A 14841-nucleotide genomic window follows, 5' to 3' on the forward strand; every position below is an offset into this window, starting at 1 on the left:
ACTTCTATCTGGAGATTTCCTAAAAGGTGGCAAGGCTATTCTAATGCTTTCTTTCTCCCTTGAATTGCCCTTATCATCTCATGTAAGCCCAGGAACCAAGGATTGGTGGCTCTTCTCCAGTTTCATCTGCATTATCTCTTAACGTGCAAGTACCTCTCTTTTTCTGAGATCTCCAAAGTTTGCCATTGTTCCCAGGCTGCCTGGAAGTGATATCCTTGACCACCTGTAAACCTGGAACCCTGTAAGTCTAGAACAAACTCCAGATCAGTTCCCAGTGAGGAATATGAAGTGGATTCCATATTCCCATTAAAAGATAAACAGAGGCACGTTAAAATTGACAAGAGTTTATTTGAGCAAATGGTGATTCAAATCAGGCAGCATGAAACTGGAAGTGATTAGGAGCTTTCTAAGGGAAAGGCTTTTATAGAATAGAGGCTGAAGCAAAGCAAGGAAATTATTTGACTGGTTATACGTACTTAAGCAGTTGCCTTATTTGGAAGAGCCTAGCTGACTGTTTGAGACTGGTTGTTCTAGCCAGAGCAATTAGGCAAGAAAAAGAAATAAAAGGCATCCAAATTGGAAAGGAAGAAGTAAAATTGTCTCTGTTTGCAGATGATATGAACTTAAACATAGAAAACCCTAAAGACTCTACAAAAAACTGTTAGAACTAATGAAGGAATTCAGTAAAATTGCAGCATACAAAACCAAGATACAAAATTCAGTTGCATTTCAATTCACTAAAAATAAATTATCTAAAAAAAAAACAACAACCCCATTTACAGTAGCATCAAAAACAATAAAATACTTAGGAATAAATTTAACCAAGGGGGTAAAAGAGCTGTCCACTGAAAACCATTAAGACATTGATGAAAGAAACTGAAGAAGACACAAGTAAGTGGAAACATATCCCATGTTCATGGATCAGAGGAATTAATATTGTTAAAATGTCCATACTACCCAAAGACATCTATGGATTTAATGCAATCTCTATCAAAATTCCAACGGTATTTTTCATAGAAATAGAAATAAAAACAATCCTGAAACTCATATAGAACTACAGAAGACTCCAAAGAGCCAAAGCAATCCTGAGAAAGAAGAACAAAGTTGGTGGCATCACATTCCTTATTTCAAACTTTATCACTAAGCCATAGTATTCAAAATAGTATAGTACCAGCATAAAAACAGACACATAGACCAATGGAACAGAATCAAGAGCCCAGAAATAAACCCATGCATATATAGTCAACTAATATTTGACAAGAGAGCCAAAAATACTCAGTGAGGACAGGATAGTTTCTTCAATAAATGGTGTTGGGAAAACTGGATATTCACATGCAGAAGAATGAAATTGGACCCCTATCTTACACCACTCACAAAATTAACTCAAAATGGATTAAATACTTAAATGTAAGACCTGAAACTATAAAACTCCTGGAAGAAAACATAGAGAAAAAGCTCCTTGACATTGGCTCTTGGCAACAATTTTTTGGATATGGCACCAAAAGTGCAAGCAACAAAAGCAAAAATAAACAAGAGGAACTACATCAAGCAAAAAGCTTCTGCACAGCAAAAGAAACAATCAGCAAAATGAAATGGCAACCTACAGAATGGGAGAAAATATTTGCAAACCATCTATCTGAGAAGGGATTAATAACCAATATATATATTAATAACCAATATAAGGAACTCATACAACTCAGTAGCAAAAAACCTCAAACAATTCTATTAAAAATTGGGCAAAGGACTTGAAAGACATTTCTCCAAAGAAGACACACAAATGGCCAATAGGTACAAGAAAAGATGCTCAACATTACTAATCATCTGGTAAATGTAGATCAAAACCACAATGAGATATGACCTTGTACCTGTTAGAATGGCTATCATCAAAAAGACAGAGATAACAAGCATTGTCAAGGAAGTGGAAAAAAGGGAACCCTTGTGTAGTGGTGGTGGAAATGTAAATGGGTATAGCTACTATGGAAAACAGTATGGAGGTTCCTCAAAAAATTAAAAGTAGAACTACTGTAAGATTCAGCAATCCTACTTCTGTGTATTTATCCAAAGGGAATGAAATTACTTTCCTAAAGAGATATCTACATCCCCATGTTCATTGCAGCATTATTTATAATAGCCAAGACATGGAAACCACCTAAGCGTCCATTGATGGATGAATGGATAAAGAAAATGTCACACACACAAACACACACACAGAGTAATATTATTCAGCCATAAAAAAGAAGGAAATTCTATCTTATTCTATCTTTTGCAACAATATGAATGGACCTTGAGGGCATTATGCTAAGTGAAGCAAGTCAGACAGAGAAAGACAAATACTGTATGATCTCACTTATGTGTGGAATCTAAAACAGCTGAATTCATAGAAATAGAGAGTAGAAAGTTAGTTGCCAAGGGCTGGGGGTTGGGTGGTGGTGGGGGGAACGGGGAGATGCTGATCAAAGGATACCAGCTACCAGCTATAAGATGACTAAGTTCTGGGGATCTAATGTACAGCACGGTGACTGTAATTAACAGTACTGTATTATGTACTGGAATGTTTTGATATATTGTTGTACTGTTAAGAGAGTAAATCTTAAATGTTATCACCACACCAAAAAAATGGTAATTATGTGAGGTGATAAAGGTGTTAACTAACCTTACTGTGATAATCACTTTGCAATATATGTGTATCAAATCATCATGTTGTACACCTTAAACTTACATATAAGTCAATAATATCTCAATAAAGCTGGAAAAAGCATTTTAATATATATTAGTTTCCTTTCAATCATTTCCCATGTATTTTAAAAAGATAATTGTATATGGTATGTATCCAATTTCATGAGTAATGTAATTATACATTCTCCATTTAAAAAGGAACTATTTATAAACATAATTAGATAATTTTATAATATTTTTCTGAGTGCATATGTCACGGTTTACATAACAATTCTTTTATTGTTGGGTATTTTGGTGGTTTCCAATACTGTTGCTAGAGATATTTTTGTGCAAAAGACTTTTCCATGTTTTGGATTATTTTCAAGAGGGTTATTATACTGAGAAGCTATGGACAAGGGAGCCTTGCCGATACCAAATACTTTCATTTATTTAAAGTACTACCTAATTTGATTTACCAAAATGGTAATCTTTATTTTTAAATTGGCTTTTTCTTTGATACTAGAGTTTATTTTCTCATATGTTTGTTAATCAACTACAACTGTAAACTGTGTGATCCTACCCTTTGTCCATTTATCAACTGGGGGTTTTAGAGTTCATTTTTAGAGAGTTTTCAGTGTACTTATTCATCCTTTGTCTTTTTTTTTAAACTGAGAGTATTTCAGTTTTCTTCTTTATTTTGGTGTTTTTCTATATATTGAAATTTTTATTTATTTTGTAATTGACTCTGTTGATTGGGTGGGTTTTTGTGTGTGTGCGTGTAAGATGTAACAGACTGGTTTTAGTTTAAAAAGTACAGCCACGCCCGGAGATCTGACGTTCTGATCTATGCGTTCCTTTATTTTAAATGGCTAACCTTGAATTTACCTAATTATATGGTAACAAGAGAGAATTTAAATTATTAATATACCTCGACAAAGGTTTTAACATCACGAAAAATATTTTTTCCAATAATTTGGGATGCCTTCTTTAAAAAGCATTCAATTATTGTGTGGAATTGGGTGTTTTTCTGGAATAATTATTCTAAGATATTGATATGTTTGTTGATTTTTGTGCCTCAATCATACTTATAATTATTACTGCTTTGTAAAATGTTTTCAAATCTCATAAAGCTAATTTCTTTTCATCTTCCTTTGTTTTCAAATATTTATTTGGTATTTTCAAGTATTCTTTAAGGTGAATTTTAAAATAATGTTCAAAATCTCATTTTGATTACAATCATGGTAACATAAATTAATTTGGGAGAAAATGACATCGTTTTAAACTTCAATCAAGGAAGCTCTTTCAGTTAGTTCTTTTATTTTTCTCAGTGAAGTGGTATCAAATTTTTTTTTTTCCATATTGGTGGCACACATTCCTTGTTGAAGCTGCTGGGTATTCATTTTAATCCATCTCTAGTCATGGGATTAATCGTGAGATTCCTCCCAACTGCTCCCAGTCAGAAGTACCTGACCCAGGGATGGTTGAAGAGGGGAGTGTCATTGAGACTGGAATATGGCCCAGGACCTGGAAGCACCTAGCTCGACCTGCAAGACTGAATTTTCTGGTTTTCACGTCAAATGCAGAAGTTTGTTGATCCTCTTCCATTAGGGTAATAAAGCACTTCTCTGCCTATTCCACTGTTGCTGCAGTTGAACTGCCTGACCATGGACTCTATTAGCCTTTTCTCAATCTCACCACTTTGGCTTGCTCAAAACCAGTTAGACTTCCCTTTACTCATGGATCATCTTAGTCCTTCCTGCCTCATAGCCACTCTCATTATGAATTCAGACTCAGTTCCTATTACAACCTTTTTGGCCTGGGGGTGGTAGCGGCTCCTGGCTATTTCGGGCTGCAGTGTACTGCACGCCCCCTTGTTAGTTTCCTTCAGCCCTGCCCACAGCACTGCAAACAGCCCAGTGCACTGCAACGTGGTGCGTGTCCAAGCTGACACCTGCCCTGGCCTGGCCTGGCCAGGATGCGGCCCAGCTTCCAAAGGAGAGTCCTTATAATCTTGGATGTGAGAGGTGGAATCTCGTTACTGTTCTACTCACCTGGGGCTCTCTCTGAGAAACAAATGGAGCTGGTGCAATAGAACTGGAGGAAAATGAGTTCTTTTAAAGTTGTAAACTTGGGACTTCCCTGGTGGCGCAGTGGTTAAGAATCGCCTGCCAATGCAGGGGACACAGGTTCGAGCCATGGTCCGGGAAGATCCCACATGCCGCAGAGCAACTAAGCCTGTGCGCCCCAACTACTGAGCCTGCGCTCTAGATCCCATGAGCCACAACTACTGAGCCTGCATGCCACAACTACTGAGCCCACGTGCCACAACTACTGAAGCCCACGCACCTAGAGCATGTGCTCTGCAACAAGAGAAGCCACTGCAATGAGAAGCCCACACACCGCAACGAAGAGTAGCCCCCACTCGCCACAGCTAGAGAAAGCCCACGCACAGCAGCGAAGACACAATGCAGCCAAAAAAAAAAAAAAAAAGAACTCCTGTGGAAGAGTCTCAAAGAAAACCCCCAAATATTATGCTGAGCCCAAACAGCCAGACACAAAGAATACATATCACAGGATTCCATTTAATGAAGTTCAAGAACAGATGAAGCTAATCTGTGTTACTAGGAAGCAGGACGGTAGTTGCCTATGGGGGTGGGCCATGAGGGGACTTTGTGGGGTGATGGCCAAGTTCTCTATCTTGTTTGCGGGTCGTTGTTACATGCGTGCGTGCATGTACTGAAACTCCTTATACACTTAAGATCTGTGTTTTTCACCATTTAAAAATTTTACCTTCATGTGGCTGTATAAAAAAAAGGCACACATTAAAAAAAGAATACCAGTAAAGAGATATTTTGCACACATGAGATTGTTGAGTCATTTTTGTACATTGATTCCTCTCCTAATGGTTGTATAACAGGCACTCCTAGGGCAAAGGGCAAGGTGGATAACACAGCCACCTGATGTGAGAAACCACATCCTGCTGGACAGCCTGATGATATTTGTATATAGGGACTTCCCTGGCGGTCCAGTGGTTAAGACTCCGGGCTTCCACTGCAGGGGGTGTGGGTTGGCTCCCTGGTCGGGGAACTAAGATATGGAGCAGTCACAAAAAAAAAAAAAAAAAATTGTATGCAGCCTTAACCCAATGATTTAGAAATGTATGTGGTAAACAGAAAATAACACGAACAGCCATCAGCTCTGCCCCATACAGAGCAGCTGGGAGTCAGACATCACTCTGGAAGGCAGGAGCTGCCTTTCCCTAAAACCCTGGGCTGGGGAAGGGCTCCTCCTTGAAGCACATGGGATGAGGGTCATGAACCCTTGAACAAACTCTGAACTCTGCCAACAAGAAAGAAGTGGGAGTGGCTTGAGGGTCAACCAATACTTTCTGCTATACCTCCCATTCTTCTCAGCTCCACGGCTATTCTTTCCAAGGCTTACATCTCAGACACATGTCCAGATCCATGTGCCACCCGCAATCACCGGGTGAAATTGATTTTCCCCCAGATATGCAAACCTCTTCTGGAATATTGGGGACCTCTGGCCTACCATTTTCTGTACTCATTACTCAACGTAAGGGCCCAGGTCCTCCCAAAACATCATAGGTTCCTTATGGTGTATGTCATCTGGATGACATGTTTCCCTCTTGTGGGAGACCTTGAGTTGGTTGAGGACAAATTCACAGTAGTGTTGGGACTCTCCCTTTATGTTACCACCGTGTCTTTGAGGAGCCTATTCATTCCCTCTCCAGGAGAGGGTGCGTGGTTTACGAGCCTCCTGGGCCAAAGAAGGAGGAACGTCTCCTCGGCAGGGACCGAATGTGGTGCCGAGCGGAGTGGTGAGCGTCACTCCCACTTGGAAGATGGATGTGTGAAGACGACCTGCTGTCGAATGGCAGTTCTCAACAGACACCAACGGAAAGGCAAACTGAGCTCAGCTGCCAGGCGCTCGCTGGAGCTTGGCAAGGCGGTGCTGGTTCCCAGGGAAGCTTGCAGCTTGCTTGAGCTCACGTTCTCCTGACTGCTCAGCGCCTCCTCTTCCCTCTTCCTCAGCACTGGCTTTCTTCATCTAGTCTAAGGGGCTGGAAAGTTCTCTCAGGTGTGTATCTGAACTTTTTGGATCCAATTCTTAGACTACATGCTTTGTATTTGTGGGCTTTGTTTTCCAGCTCTCTGGTGGCTGACCTCCGCCTAGCTGTCTGGGCTGAGGGCATGGGAGTAGAGGCAAACTGATGGAAAGACAACTTGAACAAAGGAAATTTGGGTGGGGGAAGAAGAGAAGGGGGGGAGAGGGAGTGAGTGAGCGAGCATAGGATTAATCTTTCTTTGCAGTATCATCCAGCCCCATCCATATATGTAACTAGAAGCAGGAACTTAATTCACCATCTACTACAAGATTACTCCCATGGGCTAAAAAGGGTTAATGCAACTTCTTAAAAATACTGAGAATTGTTTGCACTTTCTGCTCATAATGGTCCTCCAAAATGTCAAGTAAACCCATTCTTTTCCTCGACGACTGCCTTGTCTATGGTTGGTTCATCTAATTGGCCATTTGCCCTCATTAAAATCGGTGTATTTTCTAACTGATTATAGTTGTGTAATATTGTCTGAAGCAGTGCTGTCCAACAGAACTTTCTGCGATGATGGAAATAGTCTTTATCTACGTTGTCCAATAGGGTAGCCAGAAGCCACATGAGGCTATTGAGCACTTGAAATATGGCTAGTGTAGCTGAGGAACCAAATTTTTAATTTTATTTAATTTTAATCAATTTAAACAGCCACACGTGACTAACGGCTCCTGTATTAGACTACACAGGTCTAAAATTTACCTGTGTGCTCTGGTAAAATGTAAAGGGAGCTTCACACTGCCCCAGTTTCTGAGCGAATCAGTCAGCATTCTATCTGACATAGAATAAACCTTTGTCGAGACACCTAAAATGCTACCCTTGAATGAAGTTTAAAATTTCTCTCGCCCATTTTTTCTACTTTCTCAGGTGAGTCGTCCCTTCTAGAACTGAGGGTGAGTCGGGAGACAGTTCCCCTTTGTGTGATAAGGTGCTGGACATAGTTACCAGGCAAGGGAAAGATACATTTCAAGTATTGACCTGAAATAGATTGCCAGATGTTTCTCCAGCAAAGATGGGTTTATTCCAGATCAGTAGAGAATTGCGATTTGGGATCTGCATCCATATGCAAGTCCCCCAAATGGCAAGGGAAGAAGAACACTTCTATAGAGGGGAAAAGGAAGTTGGGAGGACTATGGCAAACAAAGAGCCCACGGCTTTTTTTTTTTTTTTTTTTAAATTTTTATTTATTTTTAATTTATGGCTATGTTGGGTCTTCATTTCTGTGCGAGGGCTTTCTCTAGTTGTGGCAAGTGGGAGCCACTCTTCATCGCTGTGCGCGGGCCTCTCACTATCGCGGCCTCTCTTGTTGCGGAGCACAGGCTCCAGACACGCAGGCTCAATATTTGTGGCTCACGGGCCCAGCTGCTCCGCGGCATGTGGGATCTTCCCAGACCAGGGCTCGAACTCGCGTCCCCTGCATTAGCAGGCCGATTCTCAACCACTGCGCCACCAGGGAAGCCTGAGCCCACGGCTTTTAATTGGCTGAGTCCTTGCCAGGAAAGAGGAGGAGTCTTTCATCTTCCTTTTGGGCTCTGCTGTTATCACAGGGCATGAGAGCTACCTTGCTGGTCTCCCAGCCCTATTTAATTCAGGTTTCTGTTTATTAATTTTTTACACAAGTGAAGCTGGAGAGGAGGTTTTTTGCCAAAAGGTAGGACCTCGAGGTATATGGTGATGAAACATTATTTTCCAAAGTGTAGATGGGATTCATTTATAAGAAGGTGGCTGGATCTCATGGTTTGGCTTGGACAATTCCACGTAAACTCTTGTTTCCCCCAACATCAGGAAACTGCCTCTGCCCTCATTAGATCATGAGTTCCCCTGGACAATATTGCCCAATGCTGTATTTTGCCATGCTTCTGTGGCCAGTAGCACTGTATATGTCTTCTTTGATGCCTTCCTTCCTCTCACCACTGCATACAGTCAATCAAGTCCTACTGAGCTTATCTCCTAAATATTATCAAATATATTCACTCCTTTCTCTCCCAGCTTCCACAGCTTTAGTCAGAGCCACAGCAACTTTTGCCTGGATCATTGTTATGGGCTCCTTGCTTCCAGTCTCATGCTTCTCTAATGGGGGTCATAGCATCCAGTTGAGCAGTTTGTATACTGCAAAAGGTGGCTGGCCAAGGAGGTTAGTGGGGCTGAAGTATCGCCTGCATTCTTGTGCACTGGTACAGGAGCTCTGTTTATCTGGAGAGAGTACCTTTGCAATTTGCATAAAGGTGCCACATAATCCTCATGGCTATCCAATATGGTAGCCACTAGCCACATGTGGCTCTTTAAATTTTTTTTAATAAATTTATTTATTTTACTTATTTTAATTTTTGGCTGCATTGGGTCTTCGTGCTGTGTGTGGGCTTTCTCTGGTTGCGGCGAGCGGGTCTACTCTTTGTTGCAGTGTGCGGGCTTCTCATTGCGGTGGCTTCTCTTGTTGCGGAGCACGGGCTCTAGGCATGCGGGCTTCAGTAGTTGTGGCAAGTGGGCTCAGTAGTTGTGGCATGCGGGCTTTAGAGCACAGGCTCAGTAGTTGTGGCGCATGGGCTTAGTTGCTCCGCGGCATGTGGGATCTTCCTGGGCCAGGGCTCAAACCCATGTCCCCTGCATTAGCAGGCAGATTCTTAATCACTGCGCCACCAGGGAAGCCCTGGCTCTTTAAATTTTAATTAATTAAAATAAGTAGAATTTAAAGGTCAATTTCTCCGTCATACTAGCCACATTGCAAGTGCTCAATAGTCACAAGTGGCTATTGGCTACTATATTGAACAGTGCTGATAAAGACAATTTCCACCATTGCAGAAAGTTCTGTCAGACAGCACTGGATAGACTGCTTCTAAACCATTCTCTATACAGTTTGCTGGTGTGAGCGATCTTTAGCACAAAGCTAAACATGTCCCTCTCTTGCTTAAAAGCCTTCAGTGATATCCATTTCCATCAGCAGCGATCATTTAGCAGGTGGTGAGCCAATTTTGTGGGTGACAGCCAACATTAAAAACAAGACAGCAGGGAAAAGCAACAAAAAACATACAAGGGAATCACCATAAGGTTAACAGCTGATCTTTCAGCAGAAACTCTGCAAGCCAGAAGGGAGTGGCAGGACACATTTAAAGTGATGAAAGGGAAAAAACTACAACCAAGATTACTCTACCCAGCAAGGATCTCATTCAGATTCGATGGAGGAATTAAAACCTTTACAGACAAGCGAAAGCTAAGACAATTCAGCACCACCAAACCAGCTTTACAACAAATGCTAAAGGAACTTCTTTATGCAGGAAACACAAGAGAAGGAAAAGACCTACAATAACAAACTCAAAACAATTAAGAAAATGGTAATAGGAACATACATATCGATAACTACCTTAAATGTAAATGGATTAAATGCTCCAACCAAAAGACATAAACTGGCTGAATGGATACAAAAACAAGACCCGTATATATGCTGTCTACAAGAGACCACTTCAGACCTAGGGACACATACAAACTGAAAGCGAGGGAATGGAAAAAGAGATTCCTTGCAAATGGAAATCAAAAGAAAGCTGGAGTAACAATTCTCATATCAGACAAAATAGACTTTAACATAAAGACTATTACAAGAGACAAAGAAGGACACTCCATAATGATCAAGGGATCAATCCAAGAAGAAGATATAAACAATTGTAAACATTTATGCACCCAACATAGGAGAACCTCAATACATAAGGCAAATGCTAACAGCCATAAAAGGGGAAATCGACAGTAACACAATCATAGTAGGGGACTTTAACATGCCACTTTCACCAATGGACAGATCATCCAAAATGAATAAAAATAAGGACAAACGCTTTAAATGATACATTAAACAAGATGGACTTAATTGATATTTATAGCACATTCCATCCAAAAACAACAGAATACACTTTCTTCTCAAGGGCTCATGGAACATTCTCCAGGATAGATCATATCTTGGGTCACAAATCAAGCCTTGGTAAATTTAAGAAAATTGAAATCATATCAGGTATCTTTTCTGACCACAATGCTATGAGACTAGATATCAATTACAGGAAAAAAACTGTAAAAAATACAAACACATGGAGGTTAAACAATACACTATTAAATAACCAAGAGATCACTGAAGAAATCAAAGAGGAAATAAAAAAATACCTAGGAACAAAAGACAATGAAAACACGACGACCCAAAACCTATGGAATGCAGCCAAAGCAGTTCTAAGAGTGAAGTTTATAGCAATACAATCCTACCTCAAGAAACAAGAAACATCTCAAATAAACAACTGAACCTTACACCTAAAGCAACTAGAGAAAGAAGAACAAAAAAAACCCCAAAAAGTTAGCAGAAGGAAAGTAATCATAAAGATCACATCAGAAATAAATGAAGAAGAAATGAAGGAAACAATAGCAAAGATCAATAAAACTAAAAGCTGGTTCTTTGAGAAGATAAACAAAATTGATAAACCATTAGCCAGACTCATCAGGAAAACAAGGGAGAAGACTCAAATCAATAGAATTAGAAATGAAAAAGGAGAAGTAACAATGGACATTGCAGACATACAAAGGATTATGAGAGATTACCACAAGCAACTATATGCCAATAAAATGGATAACCTGGAAGAAATGGACAAATTCTTAGAAAAGCACAACTTTCCGAGGCTGAACCAGGAAGAAATAGAAAATATAAAGAGATCAATCACAAGCACTGAAATTGAAACTGTGATTAAAAGTCTTCCAACAAACAAAAGCCCAGGACCATATGGCTTCACAGGCAAATTCTATCAAACATTTAGAGAAGAGCTAACACCTATCTTTCTCAAACTCTTCCAAAATATAGCAGAGGGAGGAACACTCCCAAACTCATTCTACGAGGCCACAATCACCCTGATACCAAAACCAGACAAAGATGTCACAAAGAAAGAAAACTACAGGCCAATATCACTGATGAACATAGATGCAAAAATCCTCAACAAAATACTAGCAAACAGAATCCAACAGCACATTAAAAGGATCAAACACCATGATCAAGTGGGGTTTATCCTAGAAATGCAAGGATTCTTCAATATATGCAAATCAATCAATGTGATACACCACATTAACAAATTGAAGGAGAAAAACCATAGGATTATCTCAGTAGATGCAGAAAAAGCTTTTGACAAAATTCAACACCCATTTATGATAAAAACCCTGCAGAAAGTAGGCATAGAGGGAACTTAACTCAACATAATAAAGGCCATATATGACAAACCCACAGCCAACATCATTCTCAATGGTGAAAATGGAAATCATTTCCACTAAGATCAGGAACAAGACAAGGCTGTCCACTCTCACCACTATTATTAAACATAGTTTTGGAAGTTTTAGACACAGCAATCAGAGAAGAAAAAGAAATAAAAGGAATTCAAATCAGAAAAGAAGTAAAACTGTCACTGTTTGCAGATGACATGATACTATACATAGAGAATCCTAAAGATGCTACCAGAAAACTATTAGAGCTAATCAATGAATTTTGTAAAGTAGCAGGATACAAAATTAATGCACAGAAATCTCTTGCATTCCTATACACTAATGATGAAAAATATGAAAGAGAAATTAAGGAAACACTCCCATTTACCACTGCAGCAAAAAGAATAAAGTACTTAGGAATAAACCTACCTAAGGAGACAAAAGACCTGTATGCAGAAAACTTCAAGACACTGATGAAAGAAATTAAAGATGATACAAACAGATGGAGAGATATATCACGTTCTTGGATTGGAAGAATCAGTATTGTGAAAATGACTATACTACCCAAAGCAAGCTACAGATTCAATGCAATCCCTATCAAACTACCAATGGCATTTTTCACAGAACTAGAACAAAAAATTTCACAATTTGTATGCAAACACAAAAGACCCCAAATAGCCAAAGCAATCTTGAGAAAGAAAAACGGAGCCGGAGGAATCAGGCTCCCTGACTTCAGACAATACTGCAAAGCTACAGTAATCAAGACAGTATGATACTAGCACAAAAACAGAAATATAGATCAATGGAACAGGATAGAAAGCCCAGAGATAAACCCATGCACATATGGTCACTTTATCTTTGATAAAGGAGGCAAATATACAATGGAGAAAAGACAGCCTCTTCAATAAGTGGTGCTGGGAAAACTGGACAGCTACATGTAAAAGAATGAAATTAGAACACTCCCTAACACCATACACAAAAATAAACTCAAAATGGATTAAAGACAAAATGTAAGGCCAGGTACTATAAAACTCTTAGAGGAAAACATAGGCAGAACATTCTATGACATAAATCACAGCAAGATCCTTTTTGACCCACCTCCTAGAGAAATGGAAATGAAAACAAAAATAAACAAATGGGACCTAATGAAACTTAAAAGCTTTTGCACAGCAAAGGAAACCACAAACAAGATGAAAAGACAACCCTCAGAATGGGAAAAAATATTTGCAAATGAAGCAACTGACAAAGTATTAATCTCCAAAATATACAAGCAGCTCATGCAGCTCAATATCAAAAAAACAAACAACCCAGTCCAAAAATGGGCAGAAGACCTAAATAGACATTTCTCCAAAGAAGATATACAGATTGCCAACAAACACATGAAAGGATGCTCAACATCACTAATCATTAGAGAAATGCAAATCAAAACTACAATGAGGTATCACCTCAGACCAGTCAGAATGGCCATCATCAAAAAATCTACAAACAATAAATGCTGGAGAGGGTGTGGAGAAAAGGGAACCCGCTCGCACTGTTGGTGGGAATGTTTATTGATACAGCCACTATGGAGAACAGTATGGAGGTTCCTTAAGAAACTAAAAATAGACCTACCATACGACCCAGCAATCCCACTACTGGGCATATACCCTGAGAAACCCATAATTCAAAAAGAGTCATGTACCACAATGTTCATTGCAGCTCTATTTACAATAGCCAGGATGTGGAAGCAACCTAAGTGTCCACTGACAGATGAATGGATCAATAAGATGTGGCACATATATACAATGGAATATTACTCAGCCATAAAAAGAAATGAAATTGAGTTATTTGTAGTGAGGTGGATGGACATAGTCTGTCATACAGAGTGAAGTAAGTCAGAAAGAGAAAAACAAATACCGTATGCTAACACATATATATAGAATCTAAAAAAAAAAAAAAAGTTTCTGAAGAACCTAGGGGCAGGACAAGAATAACGATGCTGACGTAGAGAATGGATTTGAGGACACCCGGAGGGGGAAGGGTGAGCTGGGATGAAGTGAGAGAGTGGCATGCACATATATACACTACTAAATGTAAAACAGATAGCTAGTGGGAAGCAGCAACATAGCACAGGGAGATCAGCTTGGTGCTTTGTGACCACCTAGAAGGGTGAGATAGGCAGGGTGGGAGGGAGATGCAAGAGGGAGGAGATATGGGGATATATGTATATGTATAGCTGATTCACTTTGTTGTACAGCAGAAACTAACACCCCATTGTAAAGCAATTATACCCTAATAAAGATGTTAAAAAAACAAATAAAAACCACCTAAGAATAATTTAAAAAGAAACAAACAAAAAAACTAAACAAAACAAAAAACCCTCCAAAAACAAGACAGCAGAAAAGAATAGAATGGCAAGTACTCGTGGATATTTAGTTTTGTGAAATTTTTGTTTGTTATATCTGTATTTCTTTGTCTCTGTATCCAGATGTCCATGTCTCTATAATTCCACGTGTGTATGATGTTCTGCTGTGTTGTAATGAAAAAGTCTAATTGTGTGTGGAGAGCAAAAGGGATTGAAAAACATGGGCTTATGGGATATGAATTCTGAGCTCCTTAACCAGGCATATAAGGCCTTCTATGATCTAAACCCTTGATGACCCCTAACTCTCAGCACTGTCTTGTCCACTAATTTAGAACTGCTTAGGTGGTTTCACCTAAGACACCGAAATTTTTTTCTTTCTTTCATCTCTGTGCCTTTGCTCACGTTGAACCCTCTGCTTGGACGGCTGATCCTACCGTCTCTTTGCCTGGACAACTTCTACTCATCATGTAAGCCTCAGTTTAAGAAACATCTATTCCAGGAATCC

This window comes from Eschrichtius robustus, chromosome 1 (genome assembly GCF_028021215.1).
Source record: "Eschrichtius robustus isolate mEscRob2 chromosome 1, mEscRob2.pri, whole genome shotgun sequence".
NCBI lineage: Eukaryota > Metazoa > Chordata > Mammalia > Artiodactyla > Eschrichtiidae > Eschrichtius > Eschrichtius robustus.